This window comes from Pinus tabuliformis, chromosome Q (genome assembly GCF_031772625.1).
Source record: "Pinus tabuliformis cultivar Carrire ecotype Pingquan chromosome Q, CPIR1, whole genome shotgun sequence".
NCBI lineage: Eukaryota > Viridiplantae > Streptophyta > Pinopsida > Pinales > Pinaceae > Pinus > Pinus tabuliformis.
In genome coordinates this window covers 1,085,288,436-1,085,306,176 of record NC_142296.1, presented here as the reverse complement: position 1 = coordinate 1,085,306,176, position 17,741 = coordinate 1,085,288,436, and positions in this window count along the sequence as shown.

Below are 17,741 nucleotides of genomic sequence, written 5' to 3'. Positions count from 1 at the left end.
AGAACCTAAAGTGGCTCTTCCTCTTGTCTAGCTAAGGTATAAATTTTCACCATTGAAACTAATCATCACCATCTAGGGTGTGTCTCTCAACACCTAAATTGGAAACTATACAAGGGTTTTCCCCTCACTTGATAAGCTAATAGAACTCCCAAATCCAACTCAGGACAATCCAAATCATCATGTCCTCAAATGATCCTCTACCTTCCTTTTAGTGTGATGGTTGTCAGAATACCACGGGTCTCCCAAAAACCATGGGTTCTTTTCCTTCTTTCAATAGTGACATTTTTTATAAGGTTTATTCTTTAATTAATTCTTAAGTCACTTAACAATAACTTTTATTAATTTAGTTACTTAATATCACCTTAGTGATGACATTAAATAATTAAATTAGTTTGTTTGTCTTTTGTTTTTGAAAAGGGACATCACAACAAAGTTGTTATATAAATATTAGTGAAGTTGATTTAAAGGATACGTAAGTTGCTAAATTCATTATTCAATATTAGTACGTTAAATTTCCAAAACAAATTTATGAATTCAATGAAATCTCTTAAACGTGTAAGATATTTACAGAATCACTATTTTTAAATTATGTTGACTGATGGTGATGCACTTCTTTTTTTATTGTGTTTTTTTTTGGTAACTAGGTTGAGCCTAGGTTGAGACTAGCATGTCTATTGGATAGAAGAAGAATGAACAACTCATAGTGGGATGTTATCACCAAGATTTTGTGAAGCTCAATCAATCTTGGATGCCCCTTGAGATAATTTAATTCCCCTAAAAGTTGCTTCCATCCTTAACACCTCCCCATGAGGTTTGAACTTGAGACTTGGTGGGGACTAAACCCTAACCAAACCAACTAGTCTACACATCATGGGTTTTTCAATTGTGTTTATTATCTAAGGGGTGTTTTGGCTTTCTTTGATCTGTAAACTACCGTGGATATTCCACTAGACAATTCGTCACAACAAATATGATAAATTATACTTAAAAATAAAAAGTCTACACTTTTAGGGCTAATTTCTCTTTAGATTTTTGGATTTGTAAATTATTGTTTATTGTGTATGAATACAAACTATAATAAAGTAAAAAATACATAACAACAAAATAAAAACCCACAAACCATGGTTTGGCACAAGATATAACTTGGGAAACCTTTTCAAGAGAAAACCCAACTAGAAGATGAGGTTCCTTTGCTCTCTTTCTTTGAATAGAAAATATTTGTGAGTACAAAGTGTTGGGTGCAGGAATTGCACTTAAGAAAACTCCTCAACACTAATTGTCAACCTGGGGGTTTCGTAAAATTAGAGACGAAGCACAGGAAATGCTAGAAGTGGTATGAACTTTTCCTATTCCTAGTCCTACTTCTTAAATGAAATGTTGTAGAATCAGACATAAAACAATCTTAAAGGCAACCGACACCAAAGAAATTCTAGTGTTGTAATGTAAAAGAATAATTTGCGAGAAAATCAAGTATAGGAACTTTCACACAACTGAAAGAAATCTTAAATGTTGAAATGAAATACTATGTTTATCTTCAGTATAGATGGCTAATAGCTTAACAAGTGGGCCCTTGCAAAGATCTGTTTCCCAATTGATTTTCCTTCTACACCAAGCAACCTATTCTTGTACTATTGCAATCTGCTTGCACTAGTGCAGGTACAGTACTTATGTGAAAAAGTATATTTTACCTTCTTTACTGAAGACTTATGTCTTTGTGGAGGTGCTCTAAGCCTCAAGGCTTAGAGCACTCTATTCCTATGACAAGAGACCAGCTCTTACACCGAGACAGAGCTTCCTTCACCAAAGTTTCCAATTTAATTTCGAAAGAATTAAAAGACGTGTTGAAAAGAATTGCAATTGCAAGCTAGATTCTGAGATAAATTACACGTGAAAAAGAATGCTTTAATTAACTAAACTTTGCAATGAAAGTAAACTTCATAAAGCAAAAACAATTTGAAATAATCAAAGCAATAGTCAAAGTAATTTGCATGCATCAAACTAACTTTCGGCAATTCACTTATAACATTTATGTTCCTTTTTCTTAAGTCATAAAATGCAAGTGTAAAGTATGGTGTTTGTAATAGTGTCCTTCCTTAATTCACGTAAACATTCTTAGATCCTTCAGAAGTATAACTCTTAACATTAAGAATGATTACTTGAATTAACAATACTTTTGCTTGCAGGAATAAATGAAATTATAAGCAAGAAAAGGAATGTAACACTTGCTATGAAGTAAATGAATAAATCGAAGTGCAGGAAACTATATGCACTGGTACAAGAAGAATCTTCATGCACGATCCGAGCAGAAGAAAACTAAGACAAAAATTGCAGGAAGGAAATTGCAAGAAAGTAATTGTAGGAAAGAAATTGCAAGAAATAAATAAACTTAATTAAACTTCCAAACTACGGATCTGTTCATGCTTGACTATGAACTGAATTTAACTCAGAACTTATAAAATAAACATAAGAAAAATCCAAGCCACGCAACTGAAAATGAATAAATGTTCGCACAAACCTTTTAAATGGCGAAAGCACAAGGGTAAATGAGCTGGGTTGGCTGGGCCCTAGCCAACTAGCTCGTTTCCCATTTAGGAAACGAAACGGTTCAACACTTATTCACGCATGAAATAAAAATTAGACACAACGTGAAGAAAACATGGTGCGTTCCTTGTATTAAACTTGATCAACAAATATACATGATAATGCGAGTCCAGCCCAGAATCGAGGGCGATACAAAATTACAAAGTAAATGAAATTACAAACTTAGAGATCGCTAGCTTGGCTCTACCTACAGTATACATTATATATAGTATCTCGTCCTTAGCCATATTCTTCTAAGTACAATCATTTCCTATTCAAGCCTTTTGGCCGAACAGACTAACAAACAATATTGCAAAACCGGCTAATGGTTATAATAAAGCATGAACTTTGTTGGTCGTAGACCATATTCTTGGAAAGTATCCCTGACTATACATCGCCAATATCCAACCTCAAATAGTCCGCAACCGAACTAGGAGTCATGGATAAAAAACGCCCGCGTGGAAGGATTCGAACTATCACGGAGATCACAGAGCAACATCGTTGGCGGTGCAAGAATCTGCCTGCACTGATCACGCTAAATAATGATTAACACTTAGTTCTTCAATTACTTTTAGGAAAGTTAAACATAAGTTACAAGAGATACTAAAAGGTATGAAATCTATGTAAAGTAATTAATAAAGCACTTAATAAATCTTAATTATGAAATACGAAGTATATGTAGGAATAGATGATTATCTTGGACTAGTGCAGGAATGAGAGGGTTAAATAGAGATAAAACAGAGGTTAAGGCTTATGGGAATAGGGTAAAAATAGAGCAATTTGGGACACCAACATCCTCCCATCCCTAAGCTATTGTGTGTCCTCACATAACATTTTAACTTCTGCAAAAAATCTTCAAAAATGGGTGACCAGCTCTCAATCAAGTACTTCAATACTTATCCCTGCTTTCACTACGTTTGGCTTTTTACTTCGGGATCCTTTCAGCTAATTATTCACCTTCTTGAGGCATTTTTAGCACTTGGAAGCCCGATACTTCCATGCTTTCACTTCTTGTTTCTGCTTCTTGACCTCTACGAGAAACTCTACCTCCCCTTGCTTTTGCCAATTTTGCTCCTTCATGACCTGGTTCAAAGCCTCCAGGTCACGAACTTGTTGCTCCAATTCCATTATTTGGTTTTTGAGGTAGAGGTTAGAGGGCTTTGTGCTCAGATCCTTTGGTGTAAATACCTTCTCTACAATGGAATCAAAGCAAGTCCCGTCATTATTAAGATTAAGGTCATCTAACGTTTGCATTATGACATCGCCAAGAGTTTCTGTGCCCAGGGTTTCCTTATCACTGAGGGTTTTGGTGCCCTCCATAGCCTTCATGCCAAGGGTTTCAGTACCTTGCGCACTTAACTCCACAGGGTTTTTAATGCCCTGTTCTTCCAATTCTTCAGGGGATTCAGTACCCTGTTCATTTAAACCAACAGGGGCTTCAGTACCCTGTTCATCAAAAACATTGAGGGTTTCGATGTCCTGTTCATCGAAATTGTCAAGGGTCTCCATGTGTTGTGCCTCATCATCCTCGTGACCCTCTACCTGAACTTTACCTACACTCGGTGTCATCTTCTTCTTTCTTAATCTATGAACAAAGGTAGACAACAATATGTCATCTTCCTTTTCCACGTTTTCTCGTTTACCACGGTGTGGGCCACTGCATCTGCAAGTACTAAAAGGTTATGCTCTTTAGGTGAAACCTGAGGTGATTCATCAATCAAAATCGGAGAGCTTGACCGATACTGATTCGTCCCTAGAGAGACAATCTTCTTCTTTGTCGAGGTTCTGATTTTTCTTTTCTTTGTCAAGGGCGGAATGTCTTCGACATACTTCTTTTCTGCTTGCACTAGCATGCTTTTATGTCTCTACCTTCCTTTTCTTGATTTTACTCGCGCAAGCAAACTTCCCAGCACTCCTCGCCTGAAACTCCTTCAGGAATGCCTTCCAAGTCACTCCCTTTTCTTCCATTACTTTCTTGACTTAGATTGGGATAAGCCCATGATGATATAACTTATATACGACTTGGCTTGCGTCCCCACTCTGCACACCTTTCTCCATTTTCTCGAGACTTCAGAGCAGGTAGTAAGGAAAATTAATAAGTTTCCTCGACTCAAAGTGCAACAACAACCTGATATGGTACACGGACGTTAATGTGTAACGTCCCTCGCAGGTCAAAAATTTATGTAGTATGTACAGGAGGTCTCGCCATTTTCCGAGCATGGTGCTCTATGGAAGCCCTTTCTTCCAGTCAACTTTGAGCTTTCTGTTAATCACAAACTGATGCCATTGTTTCTTTTCAAGCCACACCTTTTTGAACCAATGCTCCCCTGTAGTTGGCAAGCTTGTAGCTCGCATAATGGGCTCCTCTGTGACTTCAAATTCTAATGAGCTGACCCTAATTCGGCCTCCTTCAAATGTCTTCACAAACTCTAGCACCACGACCATGTTGAAGCCATCGAACTTCTGCAAAAATGGAAGGAATCCAAATTCTTGAAATAGTGAAAGACTATTCCAGTATTCCGCAGTCTGTTCTATCTCCTTCAAGGACGATGGCTCATTCCTTATGGGTACCATGTTCAAATTTGTCACAATTCCCTATCACAACCTCAAAAGGATTTCAGTGATCGATACCAACAGTTGTTGAGAATTTTATGCCGAAGGTTCATCCATCCTCTGTCTTTTCAGTCCCATCCAACTGATTATGATAAAAAAATGCCTTCTCGGATCGTATGTAGATATGTATCATCCTGCTACAGGTGAGAAATAATGATTGGATGTGGCAGAGGCTTATGCGGCGGCGGTGTAACGGTCATAATGATCGGGTTATGAGGTAAGACAATGATGAACAAGTGATGGGAGATTGTTTCAAAGGAGGTGAGTATGAGTTTTCGGACAATCTGTACTATCCCATGGTCTACCTCATAATTCAATTAAGACATATTTCAGTACTCATTAAAAAAATTAGATTTCAGAACCCAATATATCTTGCACTTTAAAAAATTTCCTAAGTCAGTAAATGATAAAACAAAGTATTAATTAAAATATATAATGCTATGATCTATTAGTGTAGGAATCACTCATGTGTAGAGTAATAAAATTCCATAAACATTCTTCATAAGATGCTCCTGGACTGTGTGAAATTTGTTTTTCACTTGCTTCCACAGTCGGCCGCACTCCTGCACTGATCCTACTTGCACTGCACCATGCTTGCATTTCGCATCTTGCATCAGGGATTTTACCAAAATAACAATTCTAATATAACACAATTCTATAGCTGGACTTTAAAAAAAAAATTTCCTCAATATACAAGAAAAGTTTTATTCGCCATCCTTTGGTGTTTCATGAGCATGCCTTTTGGATTGACTGCATCAAATCCTACAATCAATTTATGAGGGAACAAATAAGTGGGAAAGGGGTGATTTTCAGAATTGGAAGGAACATTACAACAGGGATGATCCAAATTTAAACAGGAACGCAACAAATTACAGAGATAACCATATACACAAAGATGCAGCGGAAAGAATACTTCATTTCATTAATGGAAAATACTGAAATATGCTTACAAACAGAAATGGAAATAAACTAGCTAGGGCGATGGTAGCTTATCTCTGAGAAGAGATGTGATGGCTACATGCCTCTGAACTGTGTTACAATGAGGCTCGAAGGCCTATTTATTGTTGAGAAACAATGGAAAAACCCTTAACATTCCAAAACCTAACCCTAGGAGATGAAACGCCAAACTGTGGGCCCCGTTTGGGGGTAAGTTGGTACATCAACTTCCCGGGGTCGTAACTTTGGCATATGATCTCCGTTTGACGTGTACAATAGCTCATTAGAAAGATCTATCCGAGCACTATCATTGTTGGAACGGGCAACACAGTCCATTTCATGGACTCGTGTTGCCCCCGGATTCCCCAAAAAACGTCGTTTAGGGCCTCAAAACGGCTCCGGAAGTTCAGGACCCGAAAAACTGCTAAAAATAGTAAGTTGTGCTACAATTAAGGAAACTGAAAATGCTGAGAAAGACAATGGTGGGGGTCCAGGTGGACTTGGCAGGTGGCCACCAATATCCACCTGGATCATTCCTCCCCCCTTAGGAAGCAATGGTCCCCATTGCGTTGAGCTCCTCCATGAGATGAGGAAACTTCTGCTGAACTTGTTCCCTGGTGAGCCACTTGCCCTGCTGAAGGAGTTGGCCTGCTTTGACAACTCGATACAGTTGGATATTCTGTTGGCGAGTGTTCTTGATCTGTGTGTCCATGATCCGATCAGTTGCAGCTTGTTCCATGCAATCTGGATTTAATTCTGTGGGTTTGAGCTGTTCTGCAATGTCGGATGTGTCTAGCAATGGTGGAAAGTATGGCCGAAGGCGGTCCACATTGAATACTGGGTGCAGGCCAAGGAATGGGGGAATGCTGAGCTCAAATGCATTGTCTCCCACAGCCTTAGTAATGGTGTAAGGACCATATCGGAGTGGTCTCAATTTCCGATAGGCTCCAGTAAGGCGTTCCTTTTGCAAATGCAACCAGACTTTGTCGCCCACTTGAAACTTGTGTGGCACCCGATGTTGATCATGTCGCTGCTTGTACTTGGCATTTGATTTCTCAAGAATGTCATGGACCTGCTGGCGAATATGTTGGATGCGCTCAATGAAGCTGGTGGCCTTATCTGTTTCGGACTGGACATGAGCTGAATTCATGTGAGTAGCTGCAAGTGGCATGGCCACATCAATGGGGCATAGTGGCTGGAATCCCAAACCCACCTGAAAAGGGCTATGGCCAGTGGAGCTGTGAAGAGCTCAGTTGTAGCTGTGCTGAACGTAGGGGAGGCTCTCGTCCCATGTGCGTGGATGCTTTGAGTTATACATGCGCAGAATGTGCACAATCATCCTATTGACAACCTCTGTCTGGCCATCAGTTTGAGGATGGAAGGCTGTGGACTTCGTGAGTTTGGTGTCTAGCATTGACCAGAGACTGGACCAAAAGGTGCTGAGAAACCGACTGTCCCGATCTGAGATGATAGACTGTGGGATCCCAAAGTGCACCCACACTCGTTCAAAGAAGAGTTTAGCAGTGGCTTCTGCTGTGATATTCTTCTTGCAGGCCATCATAATGGCCATCTTTGAGAACCTGTCGACCACCACAAAAACACAGTCATTTCCATGCTTAGTGGAAGGAAGGCCTGACATGTAATCCATGGAGATGGATTCCCAAGGTCGACTAGGGGTAGGCAACGGGGTATAGAGGCCTTGCTTCTTAATGGTCGGTTTGGCAATGGCACAGGCAGTACATGATCGGATGTACTTCCCAACATCCTGTCGAAGATTCGGCCAATAGAAATAGTTTTGCAGTACTGCCACTGTTTTCTCGACCTCGAAATGCCCAGCAGCCCGACTGTAGTGTGCTTCCCAAATCATCTTGGCACGCTCGCTTGAAGGAACACAAAGGTGACCGAGGTGGCATAATAGGGCATCCTGGAGGTGAAAATCTGCAACCTGCCGACCCTCCAAGAGTGTCTGGTATGTGTGGCCGAATTCTGGGTCGCTTTTGTAGAGAAGTGGCCAATCAGAAGTCTCGTGCCCGCAAGAGTTGAGCACGGTGGTTAGCGCCATGATCGGTGGTCGACTGAGGCAATCTGCAACATTATTGGTGCTGCCCTTTTTATACTTGATATTCAAGTGAAACTGTTGCAGGTATGTAGACCACTTCTGATGGCGATCATTCTGCAATTTCCCTTGGGTCTGTATGAACTGCAGAGGTCGGTGGTCTGTGTGGATGACCGTTTCCTTCCCCAAAATGTAATGCTTCCATTGTCGGCAGGCCTGTACAATGGAATACATCTCTTTATCATAAGTGGGGTACTTCCGGACTGTGTCTGAAAGTGTTTCACTGTGATATGCCACTGGATGTCCATGTTGAGTAAGGACTGCCCCAATAGCATAGTCAGAGGCATCTGTCTCGACCTCAAATGGTTGTTGTAAATCTGGTAACGCGAGCACTGGTGCCGTGCAGAGGCGATCCTTCAACTCCCTGAATGCCTTCTGTTGAGATTCAGACCAAAAGAATTTTGCTTTCGCCCCGCCCTTGGTGACTTGACTCAAGGGCCAAGAAATATGAGAAAATCCCAACACAAACCTGCGGTAGAAGTTGGCAAGACCTAGAAAGCTGCGGAGCTCTGTTAGAGTGGTTGGAGAGGGCCAATCCCGAATGACTTGGACCTTGGCTGGATCGACATGCACCCCCTGTTCATCAATGATGTATCCCAGATACTGAACCTCGGTCATGCCAAAAGTGCATTTCTCCAAATTGGCACATAGCTTGTGTTGCCGCAGTGTTTGGAGAACCTGTCGGATGTGGTGGAGGTGCTCTTCCCAACTCTGGCTGAAGATCAGAATGTCATCCAAGTATACTACTACAAAGGAGTTGGTGAATGGCCGCAAGATGTCATCCATTAGCCTCATAAAGGTTGCAGGAGCATTCGTCAATCCGAAAGGCATGACCAACCATTCGAAGAGGCCCTCCTTGGATTTGAAGGCAGTCTTCCACACATCTGAGGGTTCAATTGGTACCTGGTGATATCCTGACTTCAGATCGATCTTGCTGAAATATTTCGCCCCCTTTAGTTGGTCTAGGAGGTCATCAATCCGCGGGATCGGGTACCTATTACGGACAGTGATCTTGTTCAGCGCCCGATAGTCAATACAGAGTCTCCACGTCCCATCCTTCTTCTGTACCAACACTATCGGGCTCCCACAGGGCGAAGAACTCGGACGGATGTGACCTTTCTGCAGGAGCTCCTGAATCTGCCTCTTGATTTCATTGTTCTCCAGAACGGAGCGCCGATAAATTGGTCCATTGGGTAGCGGCGCACCTGGGGTCAGATCGATGGAGTGCTTGACTTGACAGTGCAGAGGAACCCCTGCCGGGGAGGTGAAGATGTCTTCGTACTCCTCCACAATCTTGTCCATCTGTAGCTGCCGTGCAGAGGGACCCCGTTTGGAGGCCGCGGCCACTGTCTTCTTCTTCCCTTGAGGGCGTATCATCAGGAAAACAAATTTCCTGGTTTTGGAAATGATCTTACTGCATTGTTTTGCAGTAATCAAAGAGATGGCGGCAGGTGGTGCTACCTCTGGTATCCTGAACAACTTATTTCCCAATGTAATAATAACAGCACAGGGCCTTGATTCATACACAGCATGTCGCTTCCACAAGTATGGTTGTCCTAGTAATACATCACAAACTTCAAGGGGAGCAATGTCACACAATACCTCATCTGTGAAGGGCTTGATGTTGTATGGAAGGCGACACTGCTGGCTCACGCGAAGATCTCGCCCTTGGTGAAGCCACCCAATGGTGTATGGTTGTGGATGTGCTGTGGTCGGTAAGCCCAACCGCTTCACGACCTCTGCCGAAATGAGGTTCTTTTGACTCCCGCTATCAACAATGAACTGTATCGGGGAGCCCTTTACCCACATCTGGGAGTGGAAGAGACGCTCCTCCTCCTCTGGATCTTCGGGTTCATTTTTCTGGATCTTTGCGGTAGCAACAGTGGCGCTGGGATCCGCATCAATGATCTGCTTCCCTTTTTCATACCCCTTATCGGGTTCTGACTCAGAGTCGGAACATGCATCTGATTCTGAAACCTTTAGCTCAGCCACCAGTGACTGCTTGGCCCGACACTCACTTGTGTTGTGAGTGGAGCTCTTATGGAACTCGCACCATTTTCCAGTGTCCTTTCTTGGCTTCGCGGCGTTGCTCTTTGCTTGCAGCTTCAGCTGGTTGTCTTGGGCTGTCCCGCCTTGGCTTTGTCCTTTGTTCTGTGGTTTAGGGGCACCTTTCCCCTGCTTTGGATTCGCAGATCCAAAGTCTCGCTTCTTTTGTTTAAACTTCTGCTCGACCTTGACGGCATACCGGTATGCTGCGCCGAGCGAGGGGATGTTTAGGAACTGTATTTCTTCCTGGATGTACTTGTGCAGGCAGCCACGGTATTTGAGTATCAAATGTTGCTCCGAATCCTTGATACCCAACTTTGTGCGAAGGGTATGGAAAAGATTGGTGAACTCCGGCACGTCTTGGTCCCTTCCCTGCCGCAGCGTGGTCCACTTTATGTATTCATCCTCATAGCTTCCGACAGGGTAGTACTGCTCCTTGATGGCATCCCGGAATGAATCCTAGGTGGGTGCGGCTGAAAATAGTGAGCCAGTACTTTCATCCTTCTGCTCGCAGTAGGTTTCCCACCAGTCCTTGACGTGGGGGGCTGCTTTGAGAAGAGCAAAAACAATCTTTTCCCGACTCGAAAATTCATGAACAGAAAAATAACCCTCTAGCAGATTTAACCATTTATCTACGGCATCGGCGTCTATCTGACCCTCGAATATGGGGATTTCAAAATTAACTTGTACCTTAAAGGGTGTGGCGTTTCCAGAGGAGCTGCTGGAAGCCGATGCGCCGCTTCTGGGTAGCCGCTGAAGGATCTGCGCAAAGCTGTCCATCATCGCGTTCCGTTGTTGCTCGAGCGCTTCTTCGAGCAAGATTTTGATGGGATCTCCTGCCCCCTCGTCTTTCTTCTCGTCCGCCATGGGAGGCCGTCGGGATTTGCGAGGCTGGTCTTGCAAAGGTTCAACCAGTTCAAGCCCTAACTCCTTATATCCCGACCTTGTTGGGGACATGCAAAGAAAAACAGAGAAAAAGCAGACCGCTCTGATACCACTGATCCAAATTTAAACAGGAACGCAACAAATTACAGAGATAACCATATACACAAAGATGCAGCGGAAAGAATACTTCATTTCATTAATGGAAAATACTGAAATATGCTTACAAACAGAAATGGAAATAAACTAGCTAGGGCGATGGTAGCTTATCTCTGAGAAGAGATGTGATGGCTACATGCCTCTGAACTGTGTTACAATGAGGCTCGAAGGCCTATTTATTGTTGAGAAACAATGGAAAAACCCTTAACATTCCAAAACCTAACCCTAGGAGATGAAACGCCAAACTGTGGGCCCCGTTTGGGGGTAAGTTGGTACATCAACTTCCCGGGGTCGTAACTTTGGCATATGATCTCCGTTTGACGCGTACAATAGCTCATTAGAAAGATCTATCCGAGCACTATCATTGTTGGAACGGGCAACACCAGTCCATTCCATGGACACGTGTTGCCCCCGGATTCCCCAAAAAACGTCGTTTAGGGCCTCAAAACGGCTCCGGAAGTTCAGGACCCGAAAAACTGCTAAAAATAGTAAGTTGTGCTACAATTAAGGAAACTGAAAATGCTGAGAAAGACAATGGTGGGGGTCCAGGTGGACTTGGCAGGTGGCCACCAATATCCACCTGGATCAAGGGATTCCAAGAATAATATCACCAAGGGGAATAAACGAGAATGGGATGTGGAAAAAATTCAAAGGAGAAAAGAGGGATTTTTTGGAATCGGATAAGGATAATTTTAATTTTTTTTTGGGAAGAAAAAGGAGGGTGATTCATTATGGGATTCAGAAAAGAAAAATAGTGGGAATTATGAAATGGGAAAATAGAAGAAAGGTGGAATTTTATCTTCAAGGTCTGCTTGCATTGGTGCCAGAAAAAGTAATTGCGGCAGGAATTAAGCGTTTACTTGGATAAAAATTTCCATGCTAGTTACCCAAAACTTGGGTAAGGGTTGGGTTCCTTGAACCTGCATCTTCTTGGTGGCAGCCAACATATCTAAAAAATCAAGTAACATTCCCTTTTTATTGAAATTCTGATTTTCCTGCTAGCATGCTGGTTTTTAGGTTGATCCTTCTGCAATCATGTCAGTCAACTGATTTTCATAATTACAAGATTTTTTATTTATTTTTTACTCTTTTTTTTTGTCATTTTTCTTTTTTCTTTTATTTTTTTTTTCAATGAGGAAAAGAAAGAATCAAATCTTCAATAGGTTGGTGTTACCACCTACCAACTCCTTTTCAGATTGTTGTTGGACTTGCTGCATAAAATCTCCTTTACTAAGGGGATAAAAGTATACCTTCAACCTATGCCCATTTACCAGGAACACAAAATACTGTCCATCAATAGTTTTAATCTCTATCACTCTATTTTCAAAAACTTTGACCACCTCATAGGGTCCCATCCAGCATGTATGAAATTTCCCTTTAAAATATTTGAATCTAGAATCGTAAAGGAGTACCTAATCACCTGGTTGGAATTGCTTCTTCTGAATAGACTTGTCATGCCACTTCTTGCGCTGTTGTTGAACCAAGATGTTTTGCTGAACAACATCGCTTCAGAATTCATCTAACTCATTCAACTGTAGAAGACACTGTTGTTGTGCTTCAGAGAGATCTAGCCCCAATTGAACTGCAGTCCTGAAAGTCTTGATCTGGAATTCTATTGGCAAGAGGACTTGTTTCCCATACACCAGCTCATATGGTGTGCGTCCTGTGCTATTCCTCTAAGTGGTTCGGTATACCCATAATGCTTTCGGTAATTTGTTAGCCCAATCCTTTTTGTAAATATTTATTGTTTTTGTGAGGATGGACTCAATCACCTTGTTTGTGGACTCCATCTTACCATTTGCTTGCGGGTGATACAGTGTAGATTTCCTGTGCTGTATTTTGTACTGCTCCATCACACCCTGTACCAGATTAGAAATAAATTGTTGTCCATTATCAAAAACAATTTCTCTAGGCACACCAAATCTAGTAAAGATTTCAGTAAAAAGAAAATCAACAACAACTCTTTCAGTAGCAAAAGAAACAACTTTAGCTTCTACCCATTTTGTAACGAAATCTATACAAACCAAAATATGCTTTTTATTTAATGATGTTGGATTTATTGGTCCTACAAAATCAATGGCCCATTTTTCAAAAGGCTCAATCATAACCTGAGGACATAAAGGCATTTCATTGGTTTGATTAGGTTGGCCAATTCGCTGACAATTGTCACATCACTTGACGTACTGTTTGGCATCCTTAAACAAGGAGGGCCAAAAATAGCCAGCTCGTAACACTTTGTATGCAGTCTGCTTATCGACGAAGTGATCCCCGCAAGGTTCATCATGGGCATATTTTAAAATATCAAACACTTCTTCCTCTCTTACACATCTACAGATAATGAGATCTGCTCCAGTGTAAAAGAGGTCTCCTTGAATCCAGGAATATGCAGCGCTTTTCTGTATGATATTTCACTTTTCACGAGCGGATAAGTGAGGTGGTAATTTTCCAGTGACTAAATAGTTAGCTATGTCAGCAAACCATGGGGATTTTGTTGACACAACAAAAAGATGTTCGTCAGGAAAATCATCATCAACAGGAATTGCTTCACTAGGATTATTTAATCTTGAAAGATAATTTGCTACTACATTAGATTTTCTCGGTCTATCAATAATGGTAATATTAAATTCCTGTAACAATAATAACCACCTAGTCACTCTACCACTAGTTAATGGTTTATTCATCAAATATCTTATTGCGGAATGGTCAGTATGCACAAAGACTTCATATCCTATAATATAATGTCTGAATTTATTAATGGAAAAAATTACAACTAAAAACTCTTTCTCAGTAACCATATAATTGAGTTCAGCGAGTGACAAGTTTTTACTAATGAAATAAATAACATAAGATTGTTTGTCTTCTTCTTGTCCTAAAGCTGCGCCAATAGCAGTATCTGAGGCATTAGAGGAAATATGAAATGGCAGGGACCAGTTTGGTCCTCTCAAAACTGGTGCCTGGACTAGTTTTTCCTTCAATGTCTCAAAGGACTATTGGCAAGTTGTGGACCAAGAAAACTCACTATCTTTAGCCAAAAGTCGGAAAAGTGGGGTAGCTATCCTTGAGAAATTCTCAATGAATCTCCTATAGTAGCCCGCATGTCCTAGAAAACCTCTCACTTCCCTTTGAGTTTTGGGTATAGGAAGACTCAAAATAATTTCTATTTTTGTAGGGTCAACCTGGATACCTTTATCAGAAATAAGATATCCAAGAACCACCCTCGCCTTACACATTAATCTGCATTTTTTGTCACTCAAGGCGAGATGAGCTTCTTAGCAGCGAAGAAGCACTTTTTCTAGATTCTTGAGGGCTTCCTGAAATAAATCACCAAACACTGAAAAGTCATCCATATAGATTTCTACACACTCAAGGTGAGAATAAATGGCCAAGACCGCCCTTTGAAAGGTATCTAGGGCATTACATAGCCCAAAGGGAAGCACTCGATAAGAAAATGTACCCCATGGACATATAAAAGTGGTTTTGTCTTGATCCTTGGGTGCAATCTATATCTGGTTATACCCGCTAAAGCCATCTAGAAAAGAAAACTTCTTATCATCAAGGGTATCGAGTACCTGATCGATGAAAGGAAGGGGGAAGTAATCTTTAAGAGTGGATTTGTTCAATTCTCTGTAGCCAATACAAATGCACCATCTCCCATATTTTTTCAAGACTAATACCAATGAAGAGACCCACTCGCTATCAGAAATAGGATAGATAAAATTAGCCTATAAGAGTTTTTGCAATTCTTCCTTTACAACATCTCTTAGAGCTGGTTTCATACGCCTTTGGCGTTGTCGGACAGGTCGGGTTCCATCCTGAATATTGATATGGTGGGTACTGTTATCACACAACCTTCTCCTGATAGACTACTGACTAGGAAGACCTTGAGTAACTGTTTCAAACCAACTTTTGGCTGAGGCTTAGCCTCCCCAACCTGAGAGGGCTCTCTCACTAGGTTAAAGATTTTAGTAAAAGATTAGATGGCTAACTCTATGAAACAAGTAAAGGAGTATGAATGGTTGAACACAATCAATAAACATCCATTGGGCTTATGGAGTCAGAAAATGTTTAGTATGACAACAATATTAGCTTAACATGGAAGTCAGGGCATCAAGAGTTCAATATATCAGTAACACATAAGAACATGTAGGAAACACAGTCTACAAATGCATGAAGGAAGTTAGAGCATTGCCAATGAGTTCTAAGTAACATACATTCATACCACTGCAAATGAGGAAATGAGGACAACCATAAGACAATCAAGCATTGAACTCTCTTCTGAATCCTAAGTAGTAAAGCCAAACTCTGTATTACATAAAAACATAGTCTTCCACAATGACACAATATGAGTGTTTTTCTCCAAAATTTCCAACCCTTGGTGCATTACATCTCTTGTCATATATAGAGTTTCATTACAAGCTTGGATTCCTTCCTCCAGCATGAGGGGAATTCAAATTTCACTTGACTTGACACCTACTGATCCTTAAACAAACTATTAATTACAACTAGTTGTTAACTAGCAGTCCTAGAGACCTAATACAACTAGGAGTGTAACTCCTTATTATGCTGGCAACAACCTTGAATATGAAATAAAATCGTTCTTTGACAGCTGTCCTTCTTCATCTTTGGCTTAAGTGATGACTTTAAACTCCATGCTGGCCTTTGATTGCTTGTCCTTTAACTGTTCCTGGATATTAGGAAACTACCCCTGTATTTCTGCTTTGGTCTCCAAGGAGGTTCCTCGAAGTCTGCTGACCATATTTTCTCCTTTAATCACAGGTGATGCATTGAATTAATCCATAGATCCTGCTCATAGACTCGTGTTAAGAAAAAAAACTCTTGAATGCGTCCTGAAGCCTGACAAACTGTCTGAGCTACGAAATGACTGCTATTTTCGTAGCGCAGAGTTTGGGGTTTCTATATGTATCTCATTTCTTGAATTTGCCCTTGCTTAAGGTTCAAAACTTCTTAGGTGATCTTCTTATGTCTCTGCAGCAGCATACTTTCAAAATAATCCCCCTTTAATTTCAATATTGATCCACAAAAACAAAACTGGCAGCTACATCAGTGCAGTTTCGTAGCGCGCTACGAAACTGTTGTGCATTATATGTCACCTTTAACACACAATTTTTTGCATTCTTGGGATTTTTAATGGTTTCACCATATGCTAATGAGCCATACAAAACTGACATTGTCCATCCAAAAACAATCTTCAATCTTCAAAAAGGTAAGTTTCATATCAAAATTGTGTCAAAACTTCTTCACTTACTATCTGGTTCATTTATGTTGAGGCTGTCCTTCAAGTTCACTCAGTTGAATCTTCAAATCTTCAATTTGTCTTTTCATCATCCAGATTTTAGTTCTTAATTTGCCATTGATCCTTCTGATATATCTTTCTTCCTTTATTGCAGGGACAGTCCAAGTGAAATATTGAGCATGACTGTCCACTACTTCATATCTTGGAACTTTTCCATCTTCCCAACTGGCTATTACTCTTTTGAAATTTTCTTTTTCAACTGCATGTTTCCTTGCCCTTTCCTTGAGTTGGGAAATCTCAAGATTGGCAGACACCAATTTCTTTTTGACCTCCTCAAAGCTATATTCTTCTTCATGAGTGATAACTGCCTTGTTTCTGTCATCTTTGTGCACTAGTGATGATTGTACTGATGGAACCACAAGCTCTTCAAGGAACCCTGCTACCTCTCCTGTCTTGCTTACCTCTGGCTCTACCTCTTGTAACCTTCTTAAATGTCTAGTCACAAGCCTTCTTGGCTTGAAAACAAACTCTGAGACCTGATCATCAAATTGGATTTTTTTAGAAGATTTAACTCTTTTTGTAAGCTAAGAAGGATAATAAATTATCACCAAAGTATTATGGTCCGTACAAGGTGTTGCAAAATATTGGTACTATGGTATACAAATTGGAGCTTCCTGCAGCTTCGCGATTGCACCCAGTTTTCCATGTTTCATGTTTAAAGAAGGTTATAGGCGACAAGCTCCCAGTTCAAACAATATTGCCAGAACTTGACGAGGAAGGAAAAACTATATTCGAACCAGAAGTAGTGACAGAAACAAGAACTCGACAGTTACGAAATTGATCAATTTCGGAGTATCTTATCAAGTGGAAGAACTTATCCACTGAAGATTCCACATGGGAGGATGAGAATTTTATACAGAACCATCTAGAACTACTCAAACGTTGAGGACAACACTTTTTTGAAGGAGAGGGGCATGTTGGGTCCCTATAATACTAGTGATTACCCCATTACTATTGTAGTTGTATCCCTTATTAATATTTTTGTGCCCTTATTGTCCCCATATTGTTATTACTGTGCCCCATAAAATCCCTCTATTGTTATTTTTGTGGCTTTATATTATTATTGTTAAGTCAGCTGGGTTATATTGTGACTCC